Here is a 15,703-nt window from a genome sequence, read left to right on the forward strand (position 1 = left end):
GGAAAACCCCAAATCTGTATTTTTTTTTAACTAGAAAACAGAACACAGCTCTAAGAGAAATTCCTAAATCATGTACAACACTGATGTAAAAACATCAAAAAACACTTTATACTTAGAAAAATAAAAACCATCTCAATCTAGATTTGTAAAGTTGACTCAAACTCTAAGAACTAAAATTTATCCCACATACTCACAGCTTCCACACAACTCAGATCAATTTTACCCGTCCTTCAGATGATTACATTTTATCATTGCCCCATACAAACCAAGAGTGGCCATAAGGGTGTTGGCTTTGCAATTCTTAACTTTTCACTTGGTTTTTTAAAAGCATAATACTTGGATTAGAAACTAGTAGTTCTCAAACTTTAATTGAGGCTTCTTTAACATAATAATCCAGCCTTTTAATATCAGCTTACTAGATATACATTAAACTAGAGAAAGATTTTTACAAAGCAGTGTTTTCTAAGTAACTAGCATGCTATAAATTACAGATGTAATTCAGTAATTTTTTCTTTTATTTCATAATCTATGACATTATTCATGACTGAAACCAACTCTAACATGTACAAAGACATGAGGAACTATAAATTTGGTCAACCTCTGGCCTCCTTAACCAGCAGAGGATGCTAAAACATGATCTGAAATAGAATGTGAACAGATCTGGCAAAATCAGTAAGACAGTTAAAATAAAGGGGAGGGAATGCACTGTTTCCAAACCAATCAGTGAAAGTCACCATGCTAATTTTTTCACTCCACTGAAGGTAGCAAACATACGAGGAAAACAAAATAGAGATCTACCCATCTTATAGGTAATGAAAAGAAAGATTTTACAGGCCTCTTTAATTGAGATAAAATGCCAAGGAAACTTTCAATCCCAAAAAAAAAAACAAAAGAATACAGATTCCAAGGAAAAGAGAGCCAGCTCAATGATGGAGGGAGAGAAAGGGAATCTGTGGAAATTTCCACCTTCCTCCAAAGGACAGAAAAAAATAATAGGATGTACCAATCAACTAACAATATACCCAGTGGGACCAGAGAGCAGAGAGGCTAGCTGAAAACATGCTTCATGAGAGCCAAAATTTTACCTGCCTCAGGCAAAATTATTCTTAAAATTTTGTTCCATAGCCAAGTTTTTATGTCAGATTCATACAAGGTTTTCCTCATCCATAACTGATTAATTGGCATTTCCAGACAGAAAGAAAAATTTAAATTACTCAATAGTCCCAATGATTAGAAGTTCTCAGGGCTGTGATGGACTATAATTTGCAATTAATAATATTTTAACCCCCCTCCAGTAATGACAAGAGCTAAAACAAAAATATACCAAGTCTTTCTCAAAGCCAAAATTACCATAAGGTGTTAGGGAAATTATGCTAATGCCCTTAAGGTTACTAAAGACAAGGTACTTACAGAAGTATGCATATAAATTTCTTCCAGATAGGATAAAATGCTAATCAACTAGTTCACTAATCTTACTGAAAATTGTCCCTATAATATCAAACCCAAATCAGCATCCATTATCTTAAATTAGATTATTAGACTTATATCTCAAATACACAAGAAAAAACAATAAAGGCAAATCCTGTGTAGGGCGGACCTCAGACAATTTTAAATCCAAAATCATTTGAGGAGACAAAGTAGCAAATTGCCACCACTCTCGAACAGTACAGCACACCCTGAATCCTGTCACTGAGCATAGTACTACTACACTCAATATACCATGGGTACTATTCTCATCAATTTCACATACACTTTGGCAACAGACTTTAAGTTCCTAGAAAATTATTCCCCAAAGTTTAGTAATTTTAATTAAGGTATTGCAATTCCAAGGAACAAATAAATCATAGAGAGCCAAAGAAAACGAACATATAGAAGCCATAATGTCATTAGCTAAAATGACATATGAAAAAAAATAAAAGAATGTTGCTGATGATTGAAGCTGGCTGATAAGTTCATAGGCATTCTTTTGTTTTTGTGTATTTCTGAAATTTTCCATGATAAATTTTTTTCTTTTTCAATGAAATATGATTAACAGTAGGTCAAATTTTAAACCCAAAAAAGTGAGTTTTTATTAGCTGCTTATAAATTGGAGGAGAGGGAAAACAAGGTAATTAGCATTAACTAAATGCCTATGACGTGTTTTAATATACAAGAACTCCATGAGATAGACAGAATCAACCATATTTCATACAAAAGAAAATTACGAATCAGAGGGATAAATTTCTTGCTCAAGATCATACAAGAGCTAAACTGAGATTCACAACTAAGGAAGGGAGGAAAAACGAGAGAAAGGGAAGGAGGGAAAAAAAAAGGAAGGCAAAAGAATGGTAAAGGAAAAAAACTACCACTGCATTAATGTACAAAAGACAAAATTAGAGAAATACACTCTCTTGAAAATTACACAAAGTTAAAAGATTCCTATAAAAGTATTCGATGACAAACAGTCAAGGAAAAAAAGAAAAATAGAACTGTATTTTAAAACTTATAACTATTCTGCATCTGTGTTTTGTCTTTTACTCTAGCTCCAACGTTCCAAGTCTTAAACCTCTGAAACACATTCTCTAATTAATCCCTTACTATCTATACTGTAAGGGTGATCTTGGGAACTGGAATCCAGAGGAAGAAATTCCATTTCAGCCATGCTGCTAACCAGCTAAATATATATTTTTAATATATATAATGCTTGTATTCACACACATATGTATCAAAACTTCCCAAAACCTTAATTTAGCCATCTAACCACAAGTTAGAATAAATTAAGAAAAGTCTCTAAAAAAGTGTCACAACATATTTAAAGCAGTATTTTATATTTGTAATCCAGAAGAATTTAGCATACATTTCAAGTTCTCTATACAAATACATTACTCCAACACTCCAGTGTTAAGGCAGACAACTAAAAATAATACTATAAGCATGAAAATCCTTTATAAAGTACATCGACCTCAAAAAATGCTAGCTTCCTTTACTATACAACTCGATTAACAAAATCCTGGTTCCTTAGTTTATCTACATGATGTCAGAGTAGAAAAATGTTAATTCTATTATGAACCACTGATCTTCAGAAAGAAATATAAATTGAGAACTGCATATAAACAACTATAATCAGATTGAGCTTTTTATTTGAGTGTAGATAAATCTGAAGAAAGAGAGAGACAAAACATAAAAACTTTGCCTCAAATGAAAAAATGAATTATAAGACTTGATTCACTAAACTGAAAGCCATCAAGGTTGATTAAGGGAGAAATGTATGAGAATTTAGAAGACTTGAGTTCAGAATGAGCTTTGGCCTTAACAAGATGGCCTACCTTGAACATGCTGCTGCTCCTAAAATTCCTCACCTAAAATTTGAAAGAGTTAAGCTATGTTATTTCTAAGGTTCTTTCTAGCTATAACATGGTAAGAAATGCAAATAGTTAAAAAGCAAAACTATGGTCACATTAATGCTAGTTAAGCAGGGGAGAAATTGTCAATCATCAGAAAAGAAAAAGTAGAGAACTATTTCAAGGATAGAAATCCACAGAGGAAAAATTATAGACTATCATCAGTAATAGACTAAATTCATGCCCTATGAGAAAACTAAACAATATTCCAATAAATTTTGGTAATTTTTTATTATTTATGGATACATACTTTACAGTTAGCAGAAAATGTTACTTCAACTACAAAAATAGTTGAAATATAATTGTTATCTCTTAATTTCAAGTCATTCTAGCTTAAAAATTATTTGGCTTAAAGTGACCAGCTCAAGATGTATAGTAGTGTAAGATACTATAGGACACTTGCCTGGTCAAAGTTAAGTAAATACACTTAAAGCTGTCAGATACTGGAGGTAAAAAAAAAAAATGAAGAAACAATGAAACACCATTACAAAATTACTAGAATGACTAAAATTTAAAAACATGGACAATACCAAGTGTTGGCAAGAATGGAGACCAACTAGAACTCTCATACATAACTAGTAGGAATGCAACATGCTACAGCCACTTTGGAAAGCAGTTTGACAGTTCTTACAAAGTTAAACAAACATTTATTATATGAGACAGCAAGTACACTCTTAGGTATTTACCCAAAAGAAATGAAAACATGTCCACACAAAAGCCAATATGCAAATGTTTTGGGCAGCTGTATCCATAATGGTCAATAAAAACCACCTGGTTAATGGTTAATTATGGCACATCCATAAAACAGAACACTACTTGGCAAAAAATAAATAAATAAACTATTAAACATATGGAACAACATGGAAGACTCTCAAATACAGTTTGCTAAGTATAAGAAACTAGTCACAAAAGGCTATCTGCTGTATGATTCCATTTTTATTTGAAATTCTGGAAAAGACAAAATGATAGGGGCAGAGGTTAAATCAGTGGCTGCCAGAGGTTGGAGATGAGGGAGAGAGGACTGACTACAACAAGGTACAAGGGAACTTTTTGGGATGATGGAAATATCCTACATCTAAACTGTGATGGTAGTTATCTGACCATATACATCAAACTATACACTCCATAGTTTGGTGAATTTTATTCTATGTAAATCATACTTTTATTCATACGGTGAATTTTATTCTATGTAAATGATACCTTAATAAGGCTGGGCATAGTGGCTCATGCCTGCAATCCTAGCACTTTGGGAGGCCAAGGTGGGATGATCGCTTGAGGCCAGAAATTTGAGACCATCCTAGGCAACACAGCAAGACTATGTCTCTACAAAAAATACAAAAATTAGCTGGGTGTGGTGGCACATGCCTGTAGTCCCACCTACTTGGGAGACTGAAGCAGGAGGACCACTTGAGCCCAGGGGTTTGAGGTTGCAGGGAGCTATGATGATGCCACTGCACTCCAGTCTGGGCAACAAAGCAAGAACCTGTCTCAAAAAAAAAAAATTATACCTTAATAAACTTGGCTTTAAAAAAGAAAGATGACAAAGTTATAGTCGCTGCCTTCAAGCTTGTGGTCTAGTGGGAGAAACATATATATAAACAAATATTTATTAATATAACAGAACTAGGTAAATGCTATAATAAGTGATGAACAAAGTTCTGTGGTGGGACAGAGGAGGAACAAAGTCTGTCTCAGAGTGGGGCAAAGGACTCTTAGAGAAGATAATGTCTAAGCTATGTCTTAAAGTTACAAGCATGACAACGACAGGCTGAGGAGGAAGAAAAGCACCCACGCAGAGAGAACAGTCGAGAGAAAAGCACAGGTATGTCCTATTGAAGGAATAAGAAAAAGCTCAGTATAGCCTGAGTATGGTACATAGAGTGGCCATATGAGAGAGAGGAATGAACGTGTAGGATGAGTTGGTGCCTCAGTAACCATGTGAGGCATGATAAAATTTACTTATGCTTTAGAAAAATAAGTGTAAATATTATTTGGGAAAATATGTGCAGTTGTGGAATGACTGGCAGAAGAAAAGAACAGTTTTGAAGGGTGTTCCCATAATCCTAGAAAGAGATACCTGGGGTCCGAATTAAAGCTCAATTAAGAGGTAGACTATTTAGTGACAGACTAGGTGTGGTAGTGAGGAAGAAAAACAAGGCAAGGTTAACCGAAATTTCTGCAAAGGGAAAGTGATATCAATGAGACGAACAATGCAAAAGGACATACCAGTTTGTTTCATGATCTGAGTTGTGGAAAACGATCTGGCCTCTGTTTGCCTATCTACTAATTAGCTTACTTGTATATATGCCTTCCCTGACTAAAATTGATTTTTTTTAATTATAAATTATCTAGTTGAACTATTTTATAAAATAATTGTAAGAAATAAGGCAATACAGCATAACGTCGGCAGTCTTTGCAATACCTTAGATACAGCAACATAATAACTATTTTAAAATTTAAAATAAAAATCTAAAGGTTGGCTCTTTCACCACTATTTGTTGAAATTTGGATTCTTCTTGCTCTTTCTAGCCTAGTTCTTTCCAGGCTACCTTGTAGAAATTTCAGATCCAGCATCACCTTCTGCTGGGACCCAAAGATCCAGGAAGATCACAGTTGTGACTAGACCTCCAGTGGACCCATCACAAAAGCTTAACCCAACTTTGATTCCAGAGTCTTCTCAGATGCTTACCAGAGAAAATTTCCAGAAAGATTTAGCAGCTTCTCATCCCATCTGCTCAGAAATATTAATAAAGACCTTAGTAACTTGATTTTCAACCCTGGTACCAAATTCCCCTCCCGTCTACCAAAAGGTCTACCACAATAGTAGGACAAAAGAGAAAAGATCTTAAAGGAGATCAGAGATGGCTTGTCCTATAGGAGGAGAGGAGTAAGGACATTGTTATCTGTGCAGAAAGAAAGGATGGTAAAACCTGAACCTCTTACTCAACAAACTTTATCAGTTTGAAAGAGAACTAACAGACATTTGCCTTAAGAGAGTTCAGAATGGATCAAGAAATGAACCATTCAAATGTGGCTGCAGTTATTGCCTGTGTCATTGATAGTATCCTTCTGAGAATGCTAGAATGAAGAATAATTATGACATAGAGTCGATTTAGCCATAACCTTGATCTTGTACTATTCATTCTTTCTGGTAATTTTGTGCAGCACATTGAAAAAGCTACTCAATGCTAGGATAGACCGTACAGCAATAATTTTGATAACCTATGATATTAGTTCTGTGATGCCTTTTTCTTCTTGCATCTCTTCTTTCTTTGATACCAGTAATTTATAAAAAATCTGTGTAGTTTGAATGTATTTGAATGACTTCAATATACTCTAGTTCTACTTTTTTATTTGACCCAAAGAAGCACCAATAGCTCTCAAGTATTCCTGTGTGTTTTAGAAGCCTGAAGTCAGTAAGATGAAACCCAACATCAAGAATTTGAAGCAAAGTAACTTGTGGGGAAGGAATGTAAAGAAAACATTGGGTAGTTTGGCCAGAGCATAATATTAAATAATTAGGGCAGATAATTAGATTTTTTTGGTTGTCCAAAATTAGAATTGTAATAAGAGAAAATTTGAAAGTGCTATTTCCATTTTCAGTAGCAAATAAATGTATGCATAGAGAAACTTAAAGAAAAGAGAAAATGGAAATAACAAAAGAAATTAAAATAGAAGAAACACTAGATCTAAATATTACATAAGCTTCATTTACATATTAGGTTCCAAATTTTTACTTAAAAACCAATTATTTGAAATCTAGAATCTATTTTCCTAAAGAAACAATAAGATATAAAGTAAAGCTAAACTCTAGAAATGTACTAGAGTATTATAACAACCTGCTAAAGAAACAACCCCACCACCACCACCACCACCATTACCAAAGTACAGCGGTTAGGAGAACAGGATGCTCTGGAGGTAGACAGCTTGAGCTTCAACTTCTTGTGTGACCTCAAGTGAGTTCATTAACTCTACAAGCCTATTTCTCATCTTTAAAACGGAGATGATAAAATCACCTATTTCACAAGAATTACTATGATGATTAACAGAGAGACTCTGTTGAAAGCACTTGGCACATTAATTCATCCAACATGTATATATTGGGCACCTACTATGTGTCAGGCATATTTCAAGCACTGGCAATAAGGCAGTGAACAAAAAAGAAAGTTTCTACTCTCATGGACCTCATGTTCTAATATAAAGAAACATACAATAAACAAAATATCTGATAGAGTTAATGCTACAAAAATAAAGCAAGATATAAGAGATAAAGAGTGACAAGAAAGCGGATACTATTTTGGTAGTAGGGAAAGGTTCTCTAACAGGCACATTTGAACAGAAACCATAAGAAAACGAAGGAGAGAGTCATACAGAGAACTGGGGGAAGAAATCAGATCCATTTCTGTCAATATGGTAGACTAGATACCCAGGAAGACATGTGCTCCAGATTCCTTAAAATGATGAATATTAAACAAAAAAAAAAATAATATTTTTCATGAGTGGTTGAGCTGAGGGAAAGAAATGACAACAAAGCTTTGGTGGGCACTGAAGCCACCTTCTGCCCTGGGAGCATCTAACAATCCCTAGTAGTTTAGAAGTAGGTTTAAGGGACTGGTAAAGAGGAAAAGGACATAAAGCTTGAGGCCTACACAAGGTAGGAAATCTGAAGAGCAACACTCAGTGGGTGAACTAAGGGGGAGAAAAACATGTTCAAAATAGAAGACAGTTGGCATATTTGCCTTTCTCAGTCTATGTAGAAGAAAAAAAAGAAGTCTCCCTCTTCTCACTTCAGTTTGGGAACACAATTTATACTTCCTGTGTGGTCGAAAAGAACTCAAACTAAAAATTTAGTTTCAAGAGATTCCGAGTCGAAAGAGACTGGAGCATGACAGAAGCAAATACCCATCTAGCCAGAAGTGTACTTTAAACCAAAGCTTCAAATTATATCCACAAATAAAAATCCATAGAACATAAGCTCACAATTTTTTTTTTTTTTTTTTTTGAGACAGAGTCTCACTCTGTTGCCTGGACTAGAGTGCCATGGCATCAGCCTAGCTCACAGCAACCTCAAACTCCTGGACTTAAGTGATCCTACTGCCTCAGCCTCCCGAGTAGCTGGGACTACAGACATGTGCCACCATGCCCGGCTAATTTTTTCTATATATATTTTTAGTTGGCCAGATAATTTATTTCTATTTTTAGTAGAGACGGGGTCTCACTCTTGCTCAGGCTGGTCTCGAACTCCTGACCTCCAGCGATCCACCCGCCTCGGCCTCCCAGAGTGCTAGGATTACAGGCGTGAGCCACCTCACCCGGCCCTCACAATTTTTTTTTTACATTTCAAAAATAATGAAGAAACAGGACCCCAAGAATCAGCAGAACAAGCCTTTCAGAAACAGACCCCAAACACTGAGGAATATGAAAATAATCAGATATATAAAAATGTTTATATGTTTTAAGAAATAAAAGAGATGTCAAAAGTGTGACTAACATACCATATTAGAAGGGGTCATAAAAAAAAAGTGTGACTAAGGAAGAAACTCTGAAAAAAAGAATAGTTAGGCTAGGTGCAGTGGTTCACACCTATAATCCTAGCACTCTGGGAGGCTGAGGCAGGAGGATCACTTGAGGTCAGGAGCTCGAGACCAGCCTGAGCAAGAGCAAAATAAATAGAAAAAATTAGCCAGGTGTAGTGGCACGTGCCTGTAGTCCCAGCTACTCGGGAGGCTGAGGCAGGAGGATTGCTTAAGCCCAGGAGTTTGGGGTTGCTGTGAGCTAGGCTGATGCCATGGCACTCTAGTCCAGGCAACAGAGTGAGACTCTGTCTCAAAAATAAATAAATAAATAAGAATCTGAAAAAATCAAACACAAGTTCTGGATATAGACATTTAATTATTTATTGACATTTATAATATTAATATAATTAGGTAGTATATTTGAGAGCTCATTCTAAGCAGAGAAAAAACAAATTCAAAGGTCCTAAGTAGGAATATGCTTGGGCTTGCTTTAGGAAGTATTAATACAAAGGGGTCATCATATCCAGAGTTGACTAAACAAGGAGGAAGAGTAGAATGAAATGAGCACAAAGAGGTAGTATTTAATAAGTCACAAAAGCACTCAATAAATATTAGTTATTATCCCATAATGTCTATTAGAAAAATTTGGTATTAGAAATAGTAATTTCCTCTCTACCATTTCTGCATTAAATATAGCAGCCAGGGCAGAGCTCCAGGGGATCCCAAGTAGGTTGAGAAGGAATTAAGAAAATATTACTTCTGTATGAAGTAAGGAAAGTCTTAAGTAGAGGTCCCAGTGCCAAGCAGGACACCTGGGTCCTGTGTAAGCAAAGCAGACAAGAAGGAAGAAAGGAAACTATCCCCAAGTGGTTCAGAAGATAAGCTTCTGGAGACGACAGTAGTCAACCAAAAAGAAAAAAAATTAGTTGGAACGGACATTTCAAAGTAGGGGACATTTTAAACTTGGACATTAATTAGTATCAGGACATCGTCACAGTATTCAAAAATTTCACAATTGAAGTCAACATTTACATTCTATGACAATGAGAACTTAGAATAAATCAAATTCCCAAAGATATGCCAAAACTTTTCATTTTAACTATTTAATTCTCAGCTTATTCTAAATCTTTTCAAAAGATACTAACAAGTAGCAAAATTACTAAATTAATTTTTCTTTTCTTCTAGATTCCTACCCTTAGACTAAGGCACTTTCTAACAAAGCCATGAACAAAACAAAGTAACAAAGATTAAAAATAATATACATGGCAGGCACGGTGGCTCACACCTATAATCACACCTGAAATCCCAGCACTTTGGGAGGCCTGGGCAGGAGGATCACTTGAAGAGTTTGAGACCAGGCTGGGCAACATAGCGAGATCTTGTCTCTACAAAAAATTTAAAAATTAGCTAGGCATGGTAGTATACCTGTAGTTCCAGCTACTCAGGAAGCTGAGGCAGGAGGATAACCTGATCCCAGGAGTTTGAGGTTTCTGTAAGCTAGGCTGATGCCATGGCACTCTAACCCAGGTGACAGAGCAAGACTCTGTCAAAAAAAAAAAAACATTCAATGCCTCCTTAGCTAAATATCAGTTTGCTTTTTTACAAAAAATTGATAAGCTCACCCTAAAATTCATATAGAAAAGCAAAAGGCCTAAAACTGCCAAAACAATCTTGAAAAGAACAAAGAGTTCACACATTCCCTATTTCAAAACTTATTACAAAGCTATAGTAATAAAGACAGTTTGGTACTGGTATAAGAATAGACACATAACCTGGGCGAGGTGGTTCACACCTATAATCCTAACACTCTGGGAGGCCGAACTGGGAAGATTGCTTGAGGCCAGGAGGATTAAGACCAGCATGAGCAAGAGTGAGACCCCGTCTATACAAAAAAAAAATAGGAAAAACTAGCCGTGGTGGTGGTGCATGCCTGTAGTCCCAGCTACTTAGGAGGCTAAGGCAGGGGGCATGCTTGAGCCCAGGAGTTTGAGGTTTCAGTGAGCTATGATGATGTCACTGCACTCTAGCCAGGGCAATAGGGCAAGACTCTGTCTCAAAAAAAAAAAAAAAAAAAAGACATAAAGCTCAATGGAAAAGAACTAAGTCCAGAAAAATCCTTACATTTATGGTCAACTGATTTTTGACAAAGTTGCCAAGGCAATTCGATGGGGAAAGATCAGTCTTTCAACAAAAGGAACTGGGACAACTGGATAGCCATATCCAAAAAAAACGAATTTAGACCCTTCTCTTACCCTTATCTCACATGATGTAAACATTATTTTAAAATGAATCATAGGCCTAAACGTAAGAGCTAAAACTAGAAAGTGTCTTGAACACAGGATGTAAATGTTCTAATATTAGATTGTGGTTATGGTTGCAAAACTTTGTAAATTTACTAAAAACCAATGACTTGTATATTTAAAATGAGCGAATTTTATGGTATGCAAAGCACAATCATCCCTAAGTATACTTTAGGGATTGGTTCCAGGATCCCGCATATAACAAAATCTGAGCATACTCAAGTCCTGCAGTCAGCCCTACAGAACCTGGGTATACAAAAAATTGGCCCTAGTACATATGGGTTTCATATCCCAGGAATACTATATTTTCGATCTAAGACTGGTTGAAAAAAATCCATGTATAAGCGGACCCACACAGTTCAAGCCTGTGTCATTCAAAGGTCAACTACATACCTCAAAAAAACTGTTTAAAAAAAAAGTTACTTGTTAATTAAATTCCAATCTAAAAACTACATAGTACAATGCAGAGCCAATAAGGCTATGTAGAAACAAAAAAATTATAAGATAATGTCGGAATATGACAATCATAACTATTTAAAATTATAGATACAGGTTGAGCATTACTAATCCAAAAATTCAAAATCTAAAATTCTCCAAAATCTGAACTTTCTGAGCTGCTGATGTGATGCTCAAAGGAAACTCACTGGACCATTTTCAGATTTTGAATTCTTAAAGTAGGAATGCTCAAGCGGTAAGTATAATGCAAATATTCCAAAATCCAACATAATCTTAAACATTGTGGTCCTAAGTTTTTCAGGCAAGTGATGCTCAACCTGCATTACAATAATACAGAAGAAGCATAAATAGCACTTACTTAATGTACCATGCATTATTTTTTACATGCTTTACAAGTACAGTCAGCCCTTCTATCCAAAGACTCACCAACTACAGATTAAAAGTATTTCAAAAAAATAATTAGAAAATAATACAAATTTTTAAAAATACAGTACAACTATTTATATAGCATTTACATTGTAATAGCTATTATAAGTAACCTGGAGATTATTTAAAGTGCATGGGAGGATGTGTGAAGGTTATATGCAAATACTATGCCATTTTATATTAGGTACTTGAGCATCCAAGGATGTTAGCACCCCAGAGGGTCCTGGAACCAATTCTTCATAGATACCAAGAGATGACTGCACTATTATATTATTTACACATTTTAAAAGAACAGCAGTTAACATCACTGGTTGCCTATCTAGCACCCATTTACCCTTTCAACTTCTTAGCCAGATTTTTTTGGGGTATCCACCCCTCCCCATCACCCCACATACTTTAGAGAAAATTGACCCTATCTTTAGGTGTAGCAGCTGGTCCTAGTTCACTTAAGCCAATCAACACATTTCAATGGCCACAGTCATTCGTTTACTGGTCCATTCAGGACTGTTGTTTAGAATGTTAGGACACAGAGGCTCTCTCTTCCAAGAGATGTGAACAAGAATACCTGTGCCCCCAACTGCCATTGGCTGCCATCCTACAACCATGAGAAGAATAGCAACAGATTAAAGCTGACATCATAGAAAGCAGAACAGAAACAGAAATACTGAGTCTTCAATATTATTGTGTTACTGTAAGTCTTGCTCTACCTTTGAACTTCCAGATAAATGAACCTATAAATCCTTTTTATTGTGCTCAAACCAGTTGGAGTTTTCTATTACTTATAAAATGAATTATAAATTGATACAAGGTAGGGGGAGTGACAGAAAGCACATTAATAATGTTACCAGAATGGATTACTCTTAACCCTGAAGTTTATGATGGCAAGTATTAAGGAGGAAATAATTCTAGATACACACATGTCACAATAAAAACAGGTTGAATGATTATCTTTCTAATAAAGGTTCATGTGAAAGCTTGAAAAGTAACCACTTATGATTTTATGTGGCCTGCACAGTATTTTTAAGGATTTTAATTTGACATTTTTAAATGGTTTTTTAAATCTAGATTTCTAATTTTTCCTGAAAAATCAAAAGGTATGACACCATTGGGCCCATGTTACTACAAGACAACAATCAGCTGGAACAAAATAGCTACTGCCTCTTAACTCTATAAAGTGCACTTTGTACACAGTCAATAAAAATGGAGCCTTTGTGTGATCTGCTCAGTTCCTGTATGTATTAAGAGTTTACACAATTAATATTAATATTTAGCAGGATATATGTCAAATGCCATATAATAGGTAATGAAAAATTATATTCCATTTTTTAAGCTTTAACATTTACAGTCAGCCCTCCGTATCTGTGAGTTCTGTATTCATGGATTCAACCAACTGCAGATCGAAAATATTTGGAAAAAAAAATTCCACAAAGTTCCAAAAAGCAAAACTTGAATTTGCCACACACCGAGTACTACACCGAATCCACATGAATGAAGAGATGTACAGGCACTGGGCTAAGTATTATAAATAATTTAGAGACGATTTAAAGCACAAGGGAGGATGTACATAGGTTATATGCAAACATTATGCCATTTTATATAAGGAACTTGAACAACCAAAAATTCTGGTATCCATGAGGGGTCCTGGAACCAACTCCCACAGATACTAAGGGAGGACTGTAGTTACTTTTCAAACAAAAAAAAAAATCATGAAAACAGGTATTTGTCACCAGCCTATGGGAAACACTACTGTTGAATAAATAGCATTAAATACCTGATGGAAGCCAACTCAGCAGCAAGGTCCTGAAAACATGCCAATATATTAATTATTCTGGGTCCAAAAGTTTGACAAATTACTTCACAACAGACGAAGAAAAAAGAAAATGGTTTTAAATTACAACAAGAAAAATGTACAAGTTGACCATAAGTTTAAAACACTTGAATACACTAGTATACTATTAATCAAGATTTATCTGTAAAACGGATTTGCAAAAGAAATTACAAGAGGGGTAGTACATTTCAAAGGACTTTATAACAGAGTAAGGTCAAGCTACATTAGCAAAGTTGAGAGGCAGCACTTTACAAAGAAGGTCCTCTGGAAAAGTTACATGACTCTACCACTTACTATTTGGACAACTCTGGGGGACAGGAGTTTTAATTTTAACAGTACAAACTTTATTGTTTAAAGTAGCTAATATTTAATCATTAAAAAAATAATAAGTAGAACATATTTCTATGTTACTTTTTCATTTTATTTTCCCCCTCCCCCACCCATATTTCTATTTTAATAATGTCTAAAAATAGGAAAAAGTTACAGTACATATAAATACAATTTAAATTCACTAATGAAAAATCCAGTGTAGATAGGATAATGGAGGAGCACACAGGAGGATTCAGTGACATTGGTAATATCCTGGTTCTTTAAATTTGATGGAAGGTTCACAAGGCTTAATATTGCTATAATATTTCATTATTTACACGTGTTACATATTCTTTTGTTTCTATCCTATTTTTCACAATTTTAGAAGTTTTAATCCAATGTACTGACTATAAAAAAATTAATAATCAACTTTTCACATCCACATACTGAATGAAAAAACCGAATGCATGACCTGAAAAATGTTTTTTTACTTTTATTAATAAAGTCTTTTTTAAGAAATTTTTTAAAGCTGTCTAAATGTTAAAGAAGAAATAAAGGGCTGGGCAAGGTGGCTCACACCTATAATCCTAGCACTTTAGGAGGCTGAGGTGGAAGAATCACTTGAGGTCAAGAGTTCAAGACCAGCCTGAGCAAGAGTTTCTACAAAAATAGAAAAATTAGCCAGGCACGGTGGCGTGTGCCTACAGTCCCAGCTACTTGGGAGGTTACAGCAAGAGGATCACTCAACCCCAGCAGTGTGAGGTTGCAGTGAGCTATGATGATGCCACTATACTCTATCACTATCCCCCATCCCCGACAACAAAGCGAGACCCTGTCTCCAAAGAAGGAAACAAAATCTACTGGTGTAGGTTTCACTATTAATATTTGACAGAACCAATGATTTTTGTGTTCTTACACTGGGGAAAGCAATGCCTAAGCTACAAATATCTGCTTAGCGAAGCAAACAACTCTACATCAACTCATGAGACAGATGTATTCCTGAAAAGATTGCCCTTCTAAGAACCACCCAATCGTAGGCAGTCTATTTAACCTTTCAGTGCCTCAGTTTCCTCATCATAAAATGGGATATATGTATTAAAAGAATTGCTGAGAGAAGAATTAACATATGTAAAGCACCTGGCCCAATGCTTGGCATATAGTACTTGGTAGTAACTTTTTAAAAATCACATTATTGATGTAACTTCTTTCTTTGAGTAGAATTAAAACTAATGCTGACAACTATCAATTAGGGAATATTTAAGTATAGCAGTACTAACAACATTGAGATAGACTAGCTTACAGATTGCCAACACTTCATTTCCAAAGATTTTCTAATCAATGGTCAAGATCCCAGATATCCACGAAAGAGCATGAAAAGTATTATAAGGGACAATGGAAGGAGAGGAACTGCTATCTAACACTCTCAGCAACTTTCTATTCCCTACATGACAAGAGAATGACGGTGAAGAGGAGGTGTAACTGAACAGA

General features: G+C 35.3%; 1 protein-coding gene across 1 annotated transcript in view; it reads right to left on the bottom strand.

Moving 5' to 3' along the window:
- Positions 1-15,703, bottom strand: part of LRBA (LPS responsive beige-like anchor protein) — a 613,453-nt gene that overhangs the window by 595,164 nt on the left and 2,586 nt on the right. The window lies entirely within an intron of this gene.

The sequence above is a fragment of the Lemur catta genome, chromosome 5, assembly GCF_020740605.2.
Source record: "Lemur catta isolate mLemCat1 chromosome 5, mLemCat1.pri, whole genome shotgun sequence".
NCBI classification, from domain to species: Eukaryota; Metazoa; Chordata; class Mammalia; order Primates; family Lemuridae; genus Lemur; species Lemur catta.